This window comes from Mustela erminea, chromosome 19 (genome assembly GCF_009829155.1).
Source record: "Mustela erminea isolate mMusErm1 chromosome 19, mMusErm1.Pri, whole genome shotgun sequence".
Lineage (NCBI taxonomy): Eukaryota > Metazoa > Chordata > Mammalia > Carnivora > Mustelidae > Mustela > Mustela erminea.
The window spans coordinates 31806354-31825449 of record NC_045632.1 but is presented as its reverse complement, the minus strand read 5'-3'; positions in this window follow the sequence as shown (position 1 = coordinate 31825449).

Genomic DNA, 19096 nt, shown 5'->3' with positions numbered 1-19096 from the left:
CAAGACCTCAGAGGACCCCACCCACCCATAGCATCTCACTCCCTTCTTCTTCCCGACCACACTGACCCTTCTGAAAGGAATCAGTCCTGCTCTAACGGAGGAATCCACCTGCATTTCTAGGCAGGGCCTACCCAGAATGGTGAAAGAATGGGTTCTCTAACTGAGGATGATCACACCTACCATGCCTGGATTACGAATTCTCTTTCCTTCTTCTTCTTTTTAATGGTTCTGAGGACACTATGTGCTAATTGAAAATTCAACAGAAATATATAGAGTAGAAAATGAAATATACTCTCTTCCACGATCTTGTTTCTCAGAAGTAACCACCATTAACACTTTGATCTAGAGCCTTCCAGATAGATGAATGAATAAATCTTACCTTTGATATTAAGAGTTTCAGAGATTAATGTAATGAGTATCCAAGAGTTCACCATCCATCTTAAGAAATAAAACATTACAGAGAAAATTGAAAGTCCCTGTCTCTTCTCCTTGTCTCATTTCCTCTTTCTCCAAAGGTAACCTTTGTCCAGAAATGATCTTTTCTATGCCCCTCTTCTACTTCTACCCTGTGTGCTTAGGTCCATAAATAATATGTGATGTCATTTTATTTCACGTTACTCTTTTTTTTTTTTTTTTTTTTTTTTTTATTAAAAGATTTTATTTATTTATTTGACAGAGAGAGAAATCACAAGTAGGCGGAGAGTCAGGCAGAGAGAGAGAGAGAAGCAGGCTCCCGCTGAGCAAAGAGCCCGATGCGGGGCTCGATCCCAGGACACTGAGATCATGACCTGAGCCGAAGGCAGCGGCTTAATCCACTGAGCCACCCAGGCGCCCCTCACGTTACTCTTAATAGAAATAGAATCATGGTTGGTACATGTAGCCTTCTGCAGCTGGCAGCTTCCCCTCTAAATTGCTTTCAGATTCTCCATATAGCTACATTGTCACATTATTCCATTCATTTTAACCTTGTATCCTATATCATTGTGTCATGATAACCCAATTTATTTACCCATTCTTCTGTTGAAAAATATTGGGTTGTTTCCAATTTTTCCCTTTATAAACGCTGCAGTCCACATTTTTATACCCATCACCTTGTGTACATGTGAATATGTTTCTCCAGCATATAGAGCTAAAGATGGGATATCTGTGGCGTGATATACGAGTATCTTTCCCTTTGTTGAATGTTACCAAATTGCTCACCAAAATGTGCAAATTATGGTACTAATTTGTATTCCCACCATCAAATATAACTTAGTGGAACCACTTTGGAGAGCGATTTGGCAATATTCATCAGTGAACAAAAGTCCCTATTGCCCCATATCCTCACCAACAAGGCATCGTTAACATTCCAATTTTTACCCATCTGTGGGGTGTCAACTGATATCTCATGGATGTTTCAATTGCATCTCCATGATTGCTAATGAGATTGATTATCTTTCATACGTTTACTGACCTTCCAGTAGTCTCTTCAGTGAATTGAATGTTCATACTCTTTTCCCAGTTTCAGTAGATAGAAAGATGCTGACATTAGGTAGATAGATAGATAGATAGATAGATAGATAGATAGATATAGATGGGGGGTGTTAAAACAATTTTCCAAATTAGCACACCACAAAACACTTCCTAATATATAAGAAACATTTATAGTCCCTATTCTATATAATATTCTACAACGTGCTTGTTATACTCTAAGTATAACTTGTACACCTTACCAGGCTAGTACTTTTTTGTGTATTCTACCCTTGCATAATGTGGATATAGCACAATTTATTAATCATTCCTCTATAGAGGGACATTTAGAATATTTTCTTTTCTCCATTATAAACAGTGACTATTTTCGCAGCAACATATTTGGGTATAATCACAGCTGTTCCTAAAGAAGATGGTCAATTCTCATGAATTGTAAGTAGTAATCTATAACAGAGAGGAAATTAGACTTCAGTAAAAAGTACAATGCAATAAATTCAGCATTAAATCTCTTCCAGACTTAATTCCTCCACTATAAGAAAATTTTTAAACCAAAAGGTAATCTGCAAATAACCACTTTGGAATTCTGTTTGGCAAGATCTGGTAACCCTAAACATGCACCTGCCTATGACTCAGCAGTTCTACTCCTGGATACATCGCCAACAAAAATAAGGGTGTATATATCCATGAAATAACATGTACCAGAAGTTCACAGTAGCTTTATTCATAAGTAACTTAAAATTGGGCACGAATCTGAGTGTACACCAGTGGATCTGTACAGTAACATGGACAGATCTGAGAATGTGGTGTTGAACTGAAGATATCAGACGTTAAAGAAGATACCCTCTATCATCCCATTTATATGAAGCTCCAGATCGGGCAAAACTAATCTATGATATTAGAAGTCAAGATAATAGTTGCCTCTAAGAGGGGAACATATGGATGGCGAAGGGGCTCAACGAAGCCTTTAGACTGTTGAAAATGTTCTCTGTCCTCATTTGGGTCGTGGGTTTGTTTGTAAAAATTCACTGAGCTTTACCTTTAAGGGATGTATACTTTGTATTAATTATACTACAGTAACATTTTTTTTTTAAAGAAACAACCTTGTTATTTTAACTTATTTTTTGTAGCCTGCCTAAGTGAAAGAAAGGAAACCAATTTTATTAGGAACGTAAGTGCTAAATGGTACACTAAGTCTTTTTATACATATTTAGGTCTCAGTTTTAATTTTTAATTATGATTTTTAATTAAAAGCTTGATAAGTGTCCCAAGATACAAGCATGACTATCCCTTTGTTTACAGATGAGGAAACTGAATGAAAAATCGATGTAATGTGTCCAAGGTCACGCACGGAGCCACTGGAGCTCTATTAATGACCATGTGAATTATAACTGTAATAGTTGGTATTTGGTCAGCACGCCATGTGCATGGCCTCATTCTACGTGCTTTGCATGTGCTATCTCACAGGTATTATCTCGTGTTATCCACATTAGGACCTTATGTACCAGGCATCATCATTAAGCCCCATTGTGGCATAGTCACATCACGTCCCCACTGGGACACAGCCAATACATGGAAGCTCCAGGATCTTCTCCTTTCTGTAGGACACCAGTCCCAGGTCTGAGTTCTCCATCTCCAAGGCCTCATACTAGATAACCCTGGGGATGATCGCCCCGCTGCAATGCTGGAAGCTGTTTGCTTGGCTCCCGCGTCTGCTGGTGGAAGCCCGTGTTTACTTGTTGACTTGTTTCTCACACCTGCTCCTCTGTTTAGAAAGTCGGAAAACAGATCCATTAAGCATGGAAGCCCAAACATTCCAAGATAAATTAGCAGGCATGTCTCCCCAAGGGGAGGGAGGGGGAAAGGGAGACGGAAGATTCGCCCCTTCAGACCCCAGGGACCCCAGTGCAGATAATAAACTAGCAACAAAAGGCTTGTGGCTACGTGTTTTTTGTAGAATTGGATCTCACCTCAGGACCACAATTTAATGGGAAATACAGCTTGAAGGAGGTCAGTGTCGAGGGTTTGTGAAGAAATGGTGATCTAACTCAACAGGCCCTACTGGTCACCCCAAGATCAGGAAGGGTAGGAAAGGAGGGAGGGCACCTGGCCCACCCCCAGTCTAGTGTCCAGCAGAGACCTAGGCAGTGCCGACAAGCGAGCCCATTACACAGGCACTCTCCTGGGTGTCCCTATTCCTCTAGCCACAGGGCTTTCATTTTGGACCACAGTCAGCCTGCTGTGAGCTGATAAATCATTTCCAGAGAGGGAGGAAGAAATCCCCATCAACGTACATCCCCAGCCTTCAGCCCATCATGCTGCGTCCCTTTCCCCATCTCAATGGAGTAGATAGCTTCCCGTAGGGCCCTTGCCTAGAAGCCATCAGGCTGGGAGAAGGACATAGGGCCCCAGGGCAGCCTCAGGGACCCCAGACTCACAGACAATAACAATATTGATAAGCTCTGCCACCACCTACTGAGAGCCCACTGTGTACCAGAACCTTTCGCCTCTAATCCCTTGATGATTCTACAAGGGTTATATATTAGCCCATTTTGTGGAGAGGAAAACCGAGGCTTAAAGGAGAGTAAGCCGCCATTTGCCCCAGATGCTGGCCCGGCTCCAGATTCCCTTACCACCTCTGCAGAGGAAGAAGGAAGAAAAGAAAGAGCAGGTAAGGGAAGCAAGGACATTGGCATAATGCTTCGTATGTAGTAAGCGCTCATTGAGTTCTGGCTTTTTCCCACCATGAGAGTTAACATGGTGATATAGGCCAGTTAGAATTCACACTGCTCCTGATCCCTTCCTATGAAGCGGGGCCTGTGGTGGTCTGGGTCTCTCCTAGCTGCACCAGGGATGTTTCCAGAAGAAACAGTTGCTCCCCAGGGACACAGGCTTGCTCTGCCTTCCCTGAGAACGGCACAGTGAGGGAGAGGTCAGAGCCCCATAGAGGTCACTGCCAAAATTCTGTGGGGCTGGAATGCTTGGGTTTGGGTCCAGGTTGAGGCTAAGAATGCTGGAACATGGAGGAAGTGAGGTCTGTAGAGGGGTGAGCTCCATGTGAGAAGGGGAGAAGTTTCCCATTACTGGGGAGGGATTAACACTCCTGGAAGGCTGCTGGGTGTCAGGGGTGGGCCCTGGGGACCCAGGTGCTGCTGATTTAAGAAAAAGCAGACTCACTGTTGGCCCCCATTTAGGCTCACCCATTCAAGGCGCCTTCTGTAGTACACATGGAGGGGGGGGGGCTATTTGGTGATTGTTCTCGAAGAGTCCAGCACAACTTCAGCGTCCCTCCTGAACAAGAACAGGCCTCAAATGGTGGCAGCAGGCGTCCTAGAAAAAAGGCTTTGCTCCAGTCCCCAGAGGCCAGTACCTGGAGAAAACAATACCAGATTGTTCCCTGGAGGTGAAAACAGTCTGTTCAATTCCTACAGTGTGAAGAAGGAAGGCCCTTGGGGGACATTATCAACCTGGAAAGTACTTTTAGAATGCAAAAAGAAAGCCAGGCTTCCCTGAACAGAGCTGTTAGGGAAGCTGAATTCTGAATGCAGAATTGTTCCTATCCACCTTTCCAAGTGATTCCAGCCAGCAAAGTCATTTACAGACACACTATCACACCTGCCCTGTCACCAGGGTTAACTCTCAGTTCTGGGTAGCTGGAGTCTGGACCCTGATTGAATGAGCAGTGCCACCTTGAATGACCTCTGGTCTCCCTACTCCCCGGCTTCCTCATCTTCTCCCACAACCTATGCTCTCTGCTTCACCCGCTCAGTGACTCAGCTGCCTGAGCCGACATTCCGGAAGTTATGAAAATTTCACTGCCCGTGCTTGACGGATGACCCTAACTGCACTGATTTCTCACTTTCCCTGTAACCATGCCCTTGGTCCATCCCTTAAACCTGCAGCCCTGGGACTTGCTTTGGCTGACAAGATACGGCAAAGTGATGGTGATCCGTTCTTTTAGTGTTCCTACTTGCTCCTGTGCCCCTCTGTGCATGCACGGGCTAGCCTGGAGACTGCACTCAGGGAACAGCGCTGAGTTCTCCCAACGCCTCAGACTTGCAGGAGACGCCAGCCCATCACAGTCACCTGCTGGTTCGCAGCTAACCACTGGGCCGTGGGTGAGCCATGCTGACGAGCTCAGAGCAGCGGAAGCAGCCAACCCAAAGGCTCATGAGCACAAATGAAGGTTCTTGGCATGTGTCGCTGGGGTGCTGGTTATTGTTATGCAGCGTCGTTGTGATCATAGCTAACTGATACACTCCCATGTCCCCTGTTGCTCAGCAAATAAAAGCACAGTTGTTAAGAAGATGACCTTGGAACCAGTCCTTTCGGTTTTGTATCCCACTTCCAACCCCTCTCTAGGTATGTGAGGTTGGGCAAGTTACTTAACCTCTTGGTCCCTCCGTTTGCTCATCTAAAACCACACTGGACCATAGAAGAACCCCCCATCCTGGAGCTGTAATGATGAAACGCTTCAAGAGTGTTCCGGGACTAGAACAGCACTTGGCACGTAGAGAATGCCGGGTTAGTATCTGCTACGAATACTGTCCGGCCCACTAAGTGTATTATCAATCCCCTGTCTCTAACCTCTACTGCTGTCACCTTAATCCAGGACATTTTCTAGATGGTTTTCCAGCTCCATCTTCCACTATTAATCCACTCTCTATAATGAAGCCAAAGGAATCTTTCCAAAAAGTGCAGAACTGATAGTGTCACACTTTGATTAAAACCTTTCAGCGGTGCCCCTTTGTCCGTGGGACAGCTTAAACTCCCCAAATGATTCCATGAACCCGCCTCTGTCTAATTCTCTGGCCTCATCTCCCCACACTTGTCATCAGTAATAGTAAGAGTGATCAGACTTGTATGGAGACCATACTCAGTGCTGAGCCCCGTGCAGACCACATTGCTGACATTCTGTCCTCGAATCCTAGGACAGGTTGTATAACCACCTTGCAGGAGAGATACAGTAACCCCTATTTTACAGATTAGGAAACCGAGGTTTCATTCGCCCAGTGTTACCCAGCTAGCGGTACAGGAAGGATGTCAAGCCCATTCTGCTTGCCTGCGCCTATGTACCAGGCTGCTGGGCAGGGTTGGGGGACACCCCCAAGAGTGTGAGAAACTCTTGAGGCAAACCTTTAGCCCCAGGCCCAGGCCCTACTTAGGCCTCACTCCAGAAGGCATGTGAGGGTAAGCAAACATCCCGCTCATGGTCATGGGTTTTCATTCCAGAAAGTGCAAGGACGTTGGCAGATAGTAGGGAATCCCAGGGAGAAATGGCGGCGTCGCCGGAATGGCAATGTGCTCCTGACCCCAATCCCCCAGCCAAGTGCCAAGCCGGCCCGTGACGTATTTTCCCAGGCGCCTCGGTTCGTAATTGGCGTTCAGCACCAGAGGGAACGTAATTAACTGACACAATGCTTATAGAGAGCTCATTGCATGCCAAGAGACTATCTTAAGCATATGACACGGAGTGACAATGTCATACTGACAGTGAGCCTGGGACAGGTGTCCTGTCACTGTCCCTACTCTCCAGACCAGAAACTGACCATCAGCTAGAGTAGAACATTTGTGCTGGCCAGATTCAAGCCCACGAAGCCTGCTTCTAGAATCTGTGCTCTTAATCACCTCACCACCGAAGAGAATTCCAGACAAGTTTCTCAGAGAGGGCTCCTTGGAAAGACATCTAGAGGGGATTCCAAGCAGCAAAAAAGGCCCTGGACTTGGAGACAAGCCCCACAGAAAGGACAGGAAGGCCGGGAGTCTTCAGTGGAACAGGAGACTCTACTGCTGCCCCTGAGATCTGGTTCTCTTCTGCTTCTGGACACAGGAAGGATGGTGAGTCCTTGTCTCTGGGACTGGTCGTCACGGCCAGTGAGATGTGAGTGGGTTCAACTCTTCCCCACATCTTCCCCTTTGTGCAGAGAGGCCAGTGGCCAAGAGGCTCACCCTCCCCGGGCCTGAGTCCCCGAAAGACAAATCACAGGGAGTAGGGCTTCCACTCCTCCCCGGCCCAGGCTTCCGCACCCCACCATGCTGGACTGGAAGCGTGAGTGTGTCATCAACTTTTGCCTGACGTGACATTGGGGCTATTCATTTCTGCACTAGATCCTTACTTCCCCTGACTGGTGTAAGGGGGCCAGTCACGTAAGGCAGGAGGTGATCTCAGGTCTCTAACAGTCTGGCAATCTTTAGAGGTTACCCGTGGCAGGGAGTGTGGAAAAGGGAGAGAGTTCTCAGAAATGGCAGAGTCCCGTTACTTAGATTTCAGTGGGAATAGCATGTACTTTCTGCAGACGAGCAGACAGACCTTCCCCCATCTGACTGGAACATAATCCAAATGTTAAAATTAGAGACAAAAGTGAGCTGCAGAGGAAAACATCAAAACAGGATCCTTCGTTAGACCAGGTTGAAGTAGAAATGCCCCCACCACTGCTGTGGTAACTCATGGGGGAGGGGGTATACCAGTGGTGGGAGGTTCTAGTCAGACTAGTGCAGACCTCTACCTCCTGCTCCAAACCCCACCCCCCACATCCCCAGTCTATGGCAGGCAAAACCACCATCTGACCACAATCTGGTCCCCTTTGCCTGCCAAATCTGCCCCACCGATACACTTCAAGTGATGTCTTTCAACACTTAACAAATACTCAGAGATCTAATATCAGACAGCTTGGAGATAGCTTTTTTGTTTTTTAATATTTTTGTTTTTTAAGATTTTATTTATTTATTTGACAGACAGAGATCACAAGCAGACAGAGAGGCAGGCAGAGGGAGAGGAGGAAGCAGGGTCCCTTCTGAGCAGAGAGCCCGATGCGGGGCTCCATCCCAGGACCCTGAGATCACGACCTGAGCCGAAGGCAGCGGCTTAACCCACTGAGCCACCCAGGCGCCCCAAGGAGATAACTTTTTTAAAAAATAGATTTTATTTATTTATTTGAGAGAAAGAGAGAGAGCACAAGTGGGAGGAGGGGCAGAGGGAGAGGGAGAAAGTAGCAAGGATTCCGATGTGGGGCATGATCCCAGGACTCCGGGATCATAACCTGAACCAAAGGCAGATGCTTAATGGACTGAGCCATCCAGGCAGCCCTGGAAATAAATTTTCTGATGCTTCTTTCAAACTTCTTAGTAGGAACGGCAGTCATAAGTCTTTGCTCCCCACAACCTGAAGTCTCAAGGTTCCCTGTTCATTCTACCGTCAGCCAGGTTAGACACCCCCCACCCCACGCATGGTTTTCCACCACAGTCAGGGGCCCTGACAGCTCACACCAAACAGAGAGGCCACATGGCAGAACCTCTCATACATGACAAGTAAGACCTGGAGGACTGTGGAAGGTAAGGGGGGACGGGTGGCTGCATTCTGGTTGGATTAAGTTTGATATGAAATACTGACCAGTGCTGGACCCCTTGCTAATTTGGTCCCCATCAGCTGAATATCCTGCTTCTGAAGACTGCAAATGGACCTGCTTCTGAAGACTGCAAATCCCAGAGCAGGACCGAGGCAGAGATTCTGTAAAGAGTGTCATCTGTGGAACGCCAATGCCCAGACAGAGACATAGGATGTCTCACCATTTGCTCCCTTCTCTATTCCACACCCTTCTCTGGTTCTGGGGTCGGGAACAGGAATCTGGGTCTTTCTCCTCATTCGCTTTTTGACCAGATAAGTAGCTCAGCTCTACCTGGGATGGAAAGAAAGGAGGCTTGTGTCATCTGAAGACAATAGTGCCACTGCCCCCCCGCCCCCAAGGGCATAGGACTCCCATATCACAGGCACCGAGCTGCCTGCTTTTCCTTTTGGTGCCAGAGAAAGTCTAAGCATCAAGAAACCACAGGCAGTGTGATTGGCCTGTGGGTTCCCAACAGTGTTCTGCACACAGTAGACTCAGAACATTCAAGAATCCATATACATCACTGGTCACAGTGCAGCTCTGTGCCTGTCCCTTGGATGGTGTGGAGGGAGCAGCCCCAGGCATCCCCTTGGCCCTCATATGGGAATCTTTGATTAACATCAGGCTCCCCCACTTGCCTTGATTTAACCACTATTACCTTAGCTCGCAAGCTCGGCCTGGACAAGAAAATGGAGGCTCCGTGCATTCCATCCTGAGCGTAAAATGACCCTGGAAGAGAGGCTGCAGGGAGAGGCAGGACGGGAACCAAAAGTAACTGATGGTAGAGACCCAGGCTCTTTGTGGGATGGCGGGGGGGTGGGGTGGGGTGGGGGTGTCCTGCCCCCAGCTGCCCTGCTTTTCAGAGGCAAAGCTGTGTACAAGGATAACGCCATTCCTAAATCTTCATTTATTCGATATTTATTGAGCACTTGCTATATTCCCAGTGCTGTGTTGAGTCCCCACCTTGGCCCGCTGGGGTGGCTGGAGTTGATCTAAGAACCACACTGGGAGATACGTACATCATTAAACACTAAAGGGAGTACCATGAAAAAGCAAAGAATGTGCTGTAATTAAACATGAAAAATGAGACGGGGCTTCAGGTTGGGGAGGCGAGGGTATCAAGGGAGGGTGACAAGTGTTACCATCCAGGTAACTCAGCCTGGAAGATCTTGGAGGCCTTCTTGGAGGAGGCAACATGTCAGCTGAGTCTTAAAACGCATTTTGGAATCTGTCGAGAGGAAGAAGGAGCCATTCCAGACAGAGTACAAAGCATTTAGAAGCAACAACATTTTCGTTCTAATCTGTCGTTCCCAACCTGTCACACATTAGAATTGCCTGGGAAGCTTTAAAACACTGGGATATCCCAGCTTTACCCCATTAGGGATCCTGATTCTGGCCTGGAGGTGAGCCCCGGATGACTCTAAAATGCAGCCAGGTTTGAAAACTCCTCCTCCAGTTAGTCCTTAGTCACAATCAGAACCTTGGAGGACATTGCCCATTTGTCACCCAAGAAGCCGGTCATTTTGCTCCCAGGATGCTTGGGATCTGCCCCCAGAGCCCGGAGCAGCCATGGGGTGACCTCAGGACAAAGTAACTGTCCCGAAGGTCTTGGGCTGGGCAAGACAGAAGTCTACTCCACCATCTCTCAGTCCCGGCGAAGAATTCCCAGCCCACGCAGTAGACAGGGAAGCTATCCAGGCAAGGAATCAGGGGAAGCAGGAGGGAGGCAGGAGGGGGTACAGAGGAGCCCTCGTTAACACTGTGTCGCTGGGCCCCAGGGCTGACCTCCAGGCTTCAGACACCTGAGTCCGGTTCCAGCTTCATGCTCTTGCCCTTCCCATGAACTTCCCTTACCTATGGCTTCTCCTGGCTTAGTAAACAAATCTGTGAATTTCAAAAGGAAGCTTTATACCAAGGGGTATATTTGGAAATGGGACGCTGGTGTTCCTGGTCCTCAATAAAAACCAACCTTAAGAGTCAAACTGGCTTTTTAAAATAACACTATCAGAGTCTGTTTAGATCCAACTTGCCTCCCAAAACCTCTGTGCCTGAAGCCTGCTCGGCCGGTGGTTTTCCTTTGGCTTTGCCTTTTACTGTGGCAAAATATGTAAGATATGACCACTTTGACCATTTTTTTTTAGGTGCACAGCTCAGTGGCATTATGAACCCTCATTTTGTACAACTAGGACCATCAGGCATCTCTAGACCTTCTTTCGTTTTCCCAGACTGAAACCCCATACCCACTAAACAACTTCCCTTTCCTCCCCTTCCCCCAGCCCCTGGCACGTTCTGTTCTGTCTCTGTGACCCTTCTTCATTTTAAAGGGAAATTAACAAGTGCCCGAAGGATGTTAAGGACATATTGGCACCAACCTAGATTCTCTTCTTGACTTAGGTGCCATTGAGAGAGGGTTGAAAAGGCAACACTGTTCATTCTACCCAACTGCACATCACAATGGTAGCCAGCACACGACCACCCCTGCCCGCACTGCCTAAGCCATCTCTCGGTTTCTCTTCTAGATCCATGGTCTTCCGGCAAGCTCACAATAAAACCTGAATCGGACACTCGAAAAGAGAGCAGAGTGGAGGGGACTGTCACCCGGATTGTCTTTAATAATCCAACGAGATTGGGGGCGCCTGGGTGGCTCAGTGGGTTAAAGCCTCTGCCTTCAGCTCAGGTCATGATCCCAGGGTCCTGGGATGGAGCCCCGCATCGGGCTCTCTGCTCAGCAGGGAGACTGCTTCCCCTTCTCTCTCTGCCTGCCTCTCTGCCTACTTGTGATCTCTCTCTCTCTCTCTGTCTGTCAAATAAGTAAATAAAATCTTTAAACAAAAAAAAAAATAATAATAATCCAACGAGATTAAGAAAAAGAATCCCTATTTCCCCAAAGAGGAAACTATAGCTCATCGAGACAGTACCTTACCCAAAGCGACACAATTAGCCCACATCAGGGTCTTTGGATCCAACTCTATGCCTCTGCCCTTCTCATCCCCCATCCCGATCTCCATGGGTAAGCTGTAGGCGTAGCCAAGCCAGAGAATGTGAAGGACAGGGACCATCAGCGTCGAGGCTCCTTCCCCTGAGCTCTGAGCTCCTGTGAGCACGGTCCACACTCAGTCAGCGGACTCCTAACAAGTTAATCAAAATCAATCAGAACAGCGCATGCCTGGGTGACACTCTTCCTGGTGCTTACGGAGGGCTGTCACTCTCTGGCTGTGGGGCCACCAAGCTGGGCCTCTAATGAATGCAGGTCTGCACACCCCAGGGGAGCCCACCCTGCTCCTCCCCCGGCTTTGCTGGGCAAATGGCTGTGCATACTCCCTCTGCATTTGGGCATTCCTGCCCCTGCAGGATTCTGATGCAAATGAATTTGACACAGCGACAAAGCGACTCCCTCCCAGCTGAGCTCCCCTGTTTGCGGATGGTTTTCCAGCCTCCTCCCTGGACTCCTTAGCTCCATCTTTTGTGTTTGTTTAAATAACAGCCAGGTAGAGACCTGGGTTAAATATCTTCCAAGATGCCAAGATTGGAAACATCTCCCCACACTCCTCCCCACCCTCGACAGCAGTGTGTGTGTTCGCAGATCTTTGGCTGGTCTCCGCTTATTTGCGAAGCTGGGATGGATCTATATGAATAAACCTTGCCCATTAGTAGGAGTCTCGTGCATTTCCAGGCAGAGCGATGCAGCGAGGTACCGGCCTGACCCGTCAGCTCCCTTCATTCGCTTTATTACGGACACCCTCCTCGCATGAGATGGGTTATAGACACTGGCCTCGGGTACATCACGAACACAAACCCCTCAAAGAGCTTGAGAACTTTCTTTAAAAAATATATATATATATAAAATATATATACTTATATAATTGTATATATTATTATTATAACTTATTTAAAATAATTTATAATTATTAATGAAAATTATAAATTTATTTTAATATAAACTATAAATTTATTCATATAAATCATTTAATTATTATATAATAATATAATATCATATATATTATAGGCATCCTAAAAAATATATATATATATATATTTTATCCATCCTTTTTTGGGGAGGAGGGAGAATTTTCTTACTATCATGAAACTGAGTTTTTAAAAATAAGTCTAAGATCTATGTTTCCCCCAAATGAGCCCACCACCGGGTATCGTTGAGAGCGAACTGTTCTCTTCCAAGTGCTCAGGAAATGATGGAGAGGATGGATGTGACCTTCAGGGGGAAGAACCAGAAGTCAGGCTCGAGTCTGAAAGACCTAAGGTGTCTGGCACAGAGGCAACAGGAGGCTATCTGTCCCCCACCCCCAAGCCAGCTAAGGATTGAGGAGAACCTCCTTCACCCCCTAGGGGCATCAGTGCCCACAGAACTATGGCCTGGAGGGCACCTGGGTGGCTCCGTTGTTAAGTGACTGCCTTCTGCTCAGGTCATGACCCCAGGATCCTGAGACGGATGGAGTCCGGGGTCGGGCTCTCTGCTCAGCAGGGAGCCTGCTTCCTTCTGTCTCTCTGTCTGCCACTCTGCCTACTTGTGATCTCTGTCTGTCAAATAAAATCTTAAAAAAAAAAAATCTTTAAAAAAAAAGAAAACAGCAACAAAACAAGGTCATCGCCAGCCTGGACAGTGACAAGAATCATAGGATCATATGGTGAGTGGAGGTGAGCAGGGGTTCTCGTGGGAAGCTGGCCTCCTGCCCACCACCAGCGGCCCCGGCTGCCACTGGCCCGATGACCTCGGGCAAGCCACTTACCCCTCCATCCACATATGCCCTTCTTTCATTAGCTGTAAACACGGGGATCATGATACCTACTTTACAAAGTTGTTGACAAGGCCCTTCCTCGGACGGAGAGGCCCCTTGGAAAACCAGCCCGCCAGTACTCCGCTGGCCCCCCTGGGTTCATGAGGCCTCCTCCATCTAGCATCTGCCAACTTCCTGGGCTTCATCCCTGGACACTCGCTCACACCCCTCCGAAACCCAGCGACACTGGATTTCCTTCCACGGCTGGGACATGGCACGCGCTCTCTCTCCTCTGTGTCTTCGATGGTTTCCCGGTGCCTGGAACACATACATGTTCCCTGCCCCCGCCTGGCTGCTCCCTGCTCCCCTTTGTGCTCAGCTTAAAAGTCGCTCCCTCTTGGAAGCTTTCCTTGACTCTGCTCGTGTATACACACACACACACACACACACACACACACGTGTGCACACACACATGCACACACACACAACCTTTTCAAGGTGCTCTGCTCTGTAGCCCCATTTCCTTTTCCACAGCCTCCTTCCCCACCAGCTGGCGAGTTCAGAGCCAAGATCAGCTCCTTCAGGCTCACCTTTGTACCTCCGGCTTCCAGCACAGGCTGGACGCACAGTCGACACTTCATGAATACGGACTGATTAAGGACACACATGCTCACGTGAAGCAGCAAGTGTGGACCTGAGCACAGCCAGGCACGCAATAAATTCACACCCGCGAGGAGACGGCTAGCGCAGCGCCAGACGCCCCTCCTGTGCCATCATCCCCCCGGGGCACCGGCATCCCAGCTGTGCCACTGTTGATCTGTGTGACCTGGGCATGTCCCTTAACCTCTCTGAGGCTTCCCCGAGCATACATGCCACCGAGCCTTGTTGTGCGAGCTTGCTAAGTTGATAAAAAGAAAGGACCAGCCCGTGGATAAGTGTTCACTGGGATTATGTTGACCATCATCAAAACCATTATTCTGCCAGAGCCATCCAGGTGGGGGCGGGAGCAGACCAGCACCCTTCCAACACACACACCCCCAGGGACCCTGGCGCAGGTGTTCTCCGTCCCCCTGACTCGGCTGCCCACCCCCCTTTTCCCCGACAGAAATGCCACCCACCGGAGGCTTGCCCTCCGCCCACCCTCCAGCCTTCCTGCCCGTCCAGCAGCGGTCACAGACGCACACGTCTGATTGATAAAGTCCCTCTCTGGTCATTTACGATCTGGCCGCTGAAGAGGCAGCTCCTGCCAGCTCGAAAAGCAATTAATCTGCAAACAAGCTGGGCAACAGCAGGCCTGGGCCTTGCAGTCTCGGCCGAGGCCGCTCCGGAGAGCCGATAAGGCTGCAGTCGGCTATTTATTGTACATTTTAATTAAGTGCTTGTTAACGACAAGTTATTTTAACAGTCATAAAATTACTGTTGTAATGCATTTTGTTGGAGGGAGAATGGAGAGGCCGCAGGACTTTATGAAAGCAACCACAGATTGCCTTCACTTTAAATCAAAGAATAAATTCTGAAGAGGAGGGACGGTCCTGCGGTCCAGGCCGAGACGCTAATGGTTATTTAATGCGCTCATCAGTGTTTGTAAGTCCCGAGCATACGGCGCGGACGCAACAGCCTCCAAACCCTCTTTAACACTTATTTGAGATGACAGGAAAAATGAAACCGTTTGTGCTTTCAATGGAAAAGCAATCATTGGTACATTATATTTGCTTTGCCCTATCATGCTAATGCATGGTAAAAATGTCACCAAATGTATTTAAGGGCCTGATGGACTGTTACCGTTGGATCCCTAGTACTGGACTGATTAATAAAAATCTTCAATTTGTATGTAAATGCAGCGAGGCCTCATATCATCCGCATACCTGCACCCCGAGAAAATAATAAAGTGAAGTTTAATGCGGGAATTATCAGCATTTATGGTGCTCTTGGAGCAGTGGCGGCCCTTGGAAGCGGGTGTGGGGGCAGGCGCTGGCGACAGATGAAGAGGCCCGAGGGCTGGCCACACCCCGGTACCTGGCTTTCATCTGAGCGGGAAGCCGCATGGTGTGGCTCTGGAGTGCCCAGGGATGAAGCCCAGGAAGCCGGCAGATGCTAAATGGAGGAGGGCCTCCTGTTGAGGGCAGCTGTCAAGGTCACGTTCCCTAGAGGGGTCTCCTCTAGGGCTGACACCCCCATCCTGGGACACGCGCCTGTGTCTCTCCCGGCTCTGATCTAGGGGAACCCCACCGAGTGGTCAGACCACCTGCTAGGCCAGGCCATGTGTCGGGACAGGGAGAGGCACTGCGTGCTTGTAGGGACTGGACACCTTGGTATAAAGGGCTGCGGTGACAAGCACAGCCACCAGCGGCATCGCTGTGAGCCTGGGCTCAGAGTGACATACTTGGTGCGGTCTCTTAATCCTCCTAATGTCTGTGCTGGGGACTGGCTCCCTGTTCACCAGACCCACTTGCTTTTCCTCCTGGACATGCAGCTGAACTACATTTCCCAGGCTCCCCTGCAATTATGGGTAGTCACATGCTTTTGTTCGGATTGGCTGAGAAGTGAACACCGAAGATGGGATTAGACCTGGAAGGGTTTTATGGGTGGGAAAGGGAGGAGCCGAAAAGGCTAGGAGACCCCTCGGGCCACATGAGGGTAGGGCCTCCGTGGGAATAAAGTGGGGAGTTGAAAAAGTCTCAGACTGTGGCATCCTTCCCAGGAGGTTGCTACCAGGCCAATGGAACGTCTTTGTGCTAGAGTTGCCCATTGGAAGAGGCCTGGTCTTGTCAGAGAGGGCCTGGCTGAGGACTTCCACCAGGCTTGTCATCAGCTGGGAGCCGCCCAGGAGAAGCACCACCTGTCTCCACATGAAGGTGATGGCAAACCCAGGACAGCATTTGGGACTCCCAGTCACTTCTGCTCCCCATAGTGGGATGCCCGAGGATGGGAACCCAGGAGCTGTGTGCCAAAGAACCACAGAGGGAAGAAACTTGACCCCCGCTCGAAGAAGAGCCCCTCACCCCTCAGAAACACCTATTTAGGACATCACTGGAGTGGGAAATAAACTCCTATTGTATTAAGGCTTGAGATTGGGAAATTTCCTCTTACAGCAATTACTGGTTAAGTATTAACCATGCTAAGATCACAGCTGTGGAGAGCAAGTATCCTGGCCCTCGTTTTTCAGGTTGAAAAAAACAAAACAAAACAAAACAAAAAAACGGTCCAGAAAGGTGACTCTCAAAGTTATACACTCCAGGTGTGGCACACCGGGGATTCACGTCTGACTGTCTCCCTCCTGGTTGGCCAGAGACACACAGACCAGGATCCCAGAAGTATTTCTAGCACCCCTGCGCCTGGCAGACATACAAGCCTCCATTCCTCACTCTCTGGGGTCCCCCTGAAAAAGAAAAGAGGGTGAGCTTCTAATGGAGCTTTGGAAGGGTTGGAGTCTGGGCGGTTTATAGTAAGGGAGAGGGTGGCAAGTGGATATTTGGGGTGACCAACCCTGTCTCCCCAGTTTGCGCCTCTGCCTGGCTCCAGGAAGCCCTAACAGCACAGCAGCCTTCCTGCCAGTGATGGCAAACCTCATGAGCGCAAGTCGGTATAAGGATCTTGGAGCATAATTTGGCAATACCTATTGGTATCTTAAATGTCAGTTCTCCTGCAGCTCGCAATTCCATTTCTTTTCTTTTCTTTTCTTTTTTTTTTTTTTAAGATTTTTATTTATTTATTTGAGAGAGAGAGAAAGCACATGCAGGGGGAGTGGTAGAAGGAGAAGCAGTCTTTCTGCCAAGCAGGGACTCCCCACCCACACAAAGGATTCGATCCCAGGACCCCGAGATCATGGCCTGAGCCGAAGGCAGATGCTTAACTGACTGAGCCACCCAGGCGCCCCTACCAATTCCATTATTAAGAACTTATCCCATAAGAATGTCAACATCAGGGTGCAAAGACTGTTTGTAAACAGACTAACTGCCCATTGTTTATGTAGCAAAATACTAGTTATACTAGTTATAACCCAGTAGTTCAACCAGTAAGGTCTCAGTTCTATAAAGTATCATACATTCTTCTACTGATACATGCATGGAACTGCTCCTAAAAGGAATGGGGTAGATCTAGAGGGACTACTCTGGGAATATATACACTTAATGGGAGAACGTTATAGAACATTATTAAAATAGGATTCCGTTTCTTTATATAATAAAAATTACCTTTGTCAACAAAATGAAAAGGGGTATGCGGACATGTTCACCACAGTGGTAAGAGTAATGACAACGAGGCAGGGGTCTGATTTCCAAAAGAATCATCTTTTCCTAGGCTGTGTACTTACGTGGTGTCGGACCTGTTGGCCGTGAGCAGGAATTACCTCTGTAATCAGAATGGAATTTACGAACTACGCTTGAAGTACCCTGGATAGATGCTACGACCCCAGGACGCCCAGTGGAGTGAGAATTAAGACAGTGAGGAAAGCTCAAGAAAGATGGACAATGGCTGGATGGTTGCAGTGAACATCTGGGGCTCCGTCGCCCCCAGAACCTTCTGAGGGAGTATGCACAGCACATCCCAGAGCCGTCCCCCCCAGGGAGTGAGGAAGCTGGGCTCTTTCTCCCCACCTCTCACCTCTCCCTGCTTGCTGCCTCTCCTGATGCTGTTTACAGCCTCCTAGCCTGCCCACCCCCCCCCCACAAGCTTAAGCACGTTCCTTCTGTCTGACAGAAAGAGGCAGGCGCTCGAGGTAGGAAGCCCCTGTCCACAGAACCATCCTCGGAGGCTTCAGGTGACCTCTGGGGTAGACAGCGGGGACATAGGTGGATACCAGCAGCCCCCATTCCACTGCTCCCCACAAGAGCCGAGCCAACGCAAGGGACCCAAGAACATGCAGGGAGTCCAATTAAATATATTTATTAAATATCTAATAATAACAAGATTATTCATATGTAGACATTTCAATTAGCCTGGGAACGCCTCACCTCCCAAATAAGAAAGGTTTGCAGGTTTGTTGTTGTTGTTGTTGTTACTCTTTTCCTCAATTCTCAGTAATATCCAGGGCTCCAACATAAGGACAATAATAAGATAAGGGGGAAAAAATCGAAGATCATGTTTGAGTAACAATGATTCTGTGCCAGGCAACTTACAGTCGTGGTCTAATCGGATCCTCAGAGCACACCTGTGAGGGGCACACCATCAGCAGCGGCCGTGGGCTTGGCTGGGGTCTGGCCTATTGGGCGTACCCAACGGGGAGATGGAGCTTGTGTCTAGGGCACGGGCAGAGTGGGAGCATCCACAACTAGACAGCAGGACTGAGGCATTCAACAGCGGCGGCTGCAGAAATCATAGGAACTGGTGTTTGAACCCTTGTTGAATTCCCGTATGCTCCGAGTACCAGCCGCACGTTGAATGACATTCTTGTGAGTTCCTCTGTGCTTTGGGTGTCTAGAGGTCTGTATGGGACCTGCCTTGGCCTCCCTCTTCCTCCAGCCACGTCTGTGGACATCGGTGCCGCATGGCCGTGGGTCACCTCCTTGCAGT